We start from the raw sequence: 2,266 nt of genomic DNA on the forward strand, positions 1-2,266 counted from the left end.
AAAGTGTAATGTTGTTGATGCTAGCTATGTCAACATGGTACGAAAAACTTATCCAAAAATCATTTTAGCCATCTGGTGTAAATTGATGTCCTTGAAACTAAATAAAGATATTTGCTAAACCGGTAAAACTGTTAAGATACATTTATATTTAGGTCCTAGTCAATTATGCTCAACTTAGTCCAGTTTAAGTCATTCAGTTTAGCTTATGGACTTGATTACTTCAGTTTTACGTGGTTCATTTTTGCTTTAAGATTTGTTTAACACCAAAATCTTAATTGATCCAACATCTCTAATTAAATATCTCACTTCAAATCAAATTTATAGAGTCGGAACGCTTACTATTTTACCAAAGTTGTACCTAGTAGTAATGATGTAACTCAAATATTTTAAATCGTATAATAGCTAAAACACCATGTTTTGATTACTCTATCTAGTAGAAACAAATATTTAACCCAACAATCTTCGTCTCAATAATTGCACACATTGCAATTAATGAGAATCAAATTCGTGACCTTGACTCCGATACCAACTTAAGAACCTAGCGCATGCCATTTTTTTTACCAAAAGTTATATCTAAATGTAATGGTGCAACTCAAATCTTTTAAACATTACAACAACTCAAGCATCATGTTTCAATTGTTTTACTTAGCATGGACAATTATTGTACTCAATAAAAAAATTTCAGTTTAAACGCAAATATTCATGACTCTCATGCTCAATTAATCACCGGATTTAAATTCGTGGCTATCGTTATTATTTTGTTAATCGGCTATAAATTATTTGTCGTTCCTATTATATTGTTCTCAATCACACGTTTTAACAAATTCCTAACATTTTTCTCTCGTATTCCAAAAATTTCAATTCATACTTAATTCAAATACTACCATTGTCCGGCAAGGTAAAATAGACTTGCCTATCCCCGATACCCAAGTAATCAACTGATTTTTTTTCCACACATGTGTTTAATATTGGAATAATATATAAAATAAAATAAAACTGATATATAAGGTGGTCGTGCCGGAGTGGTTATCGGGCATGACTAGAAATCATGTGGGCTCTGCCCGCGCAGGTTCGAATCCTGCCGACCACGTTGTTATCTCATTATATTTTCTTTTCTTTTCATTTCTTTATTTAATTTAATAATTATCTGTTGAAATTCTTAAATAATTATACAAGTACACGTCATTACTGATGTATAATTGCTTTTAATTTTAATTATACAAGTACACGTCATTACTGATGTATAATTGCTTTGTTTATTCGGCATTATTTCGTTAAAACAAAATTGATTGAGTTTTGTAGTTAATGATTTGATGGTCCAGCAATATAACTGAGTATAAAATATAAATGGAATTTGATTGTCATAAAATATGATGTAATAGGTTTCTTACAAGCCAGTCCCATTTATATATATTTGTGAGACAACTGTAGTAATTTGTTTTTTGCACAAAAACTATTTTTTCATATATCGGATCGGATTAGAGATTTGTCTCACACAATTAACACGTACGACTATTTCATATGAGTTTTGTGTGATATACAAGGGTGTGGTTACGTTGTTGTCTCGAGAATATTATCATTATTATATATAAATGTTGAGACCCTTACTGGTATGACTTTGTGACATCAATCAATTTTTACGAAAATGTATTATCCATTTATCTATACTATATTAGTAAGTGTGATGACATGATAATAACTACCTAGAGAGGACACCAATTTTTTCTTCTAATTTTACGCTTATATGATACTAATATTACACTTTTGTTTTATGTTTTTGTTTTTTCAATTTCAACATACACACAATCTTCCAATTTTACCCTTATATAATACTAATATTACACTTTTGTTTTTTATTTTTTTTTTCAATTTCAACACACACATTTATTTTTATTTTTTTTATTTCAACAATTCAAATATCAATTTAGTCCCTCCATAATTTGTCAAATTTCACTTTAGTTCATCGATAATGATAAAAAAGATTGTACACACATGCATCGCATGTACAGAGTAACTAGTATAAATAATATTTCAATATAATTTACTCATACCTGGAATATCTAATCCACTTTTAAAATTAAAAATTCTATATATTATCTCTACAAATTAAATATTTAATATAATTACGTTATTTTTATCCAACTAATAATAAAAACTAACAAAATTTTATGAATTAATTCAATTTATTAATGATCATGATCACAATTCATATGCATAATTTAGTTGAAACTTCCACTACTCGTTTTCTTAAAAAGTACTAGAATTT

At 27.9% G+C, this 2,266-nt stretch overlaps 1 non-coding gene across 1 annotated transcript; it reads left to right on the top strand.

Moving 5' to 3' along the window:
* Positions 1 to 1,008: 1,008 nt before the first annotated feature.
* TRNAS-AGA (transfer RNA serine (anticodon AGA)) lies at positions 1,009 to 1,090 on the top strand. The gene has a single exon. It is a non-coding gene; the product is annotated as a tRNA-Ser (tRNA).
* Positions 1,091 to 2,266: the final 1,176 nt, after the last annotated feature.

This window comes from Primulina tabacum, chromosome 13 (genome assembly GCF_025594145.1).
Source record: "Primulina tabacum isolate GXHZ01 chromosome 13, ASM2559414v2, whole genome shotgun sequence".
NCBI classification, from domain to species: Eukaryota; Viridiplantae; Streptophyta; class Magnoliopsida; order Lamiales; family Gesneriaceae; genus Primulina; species Primulina tabacum.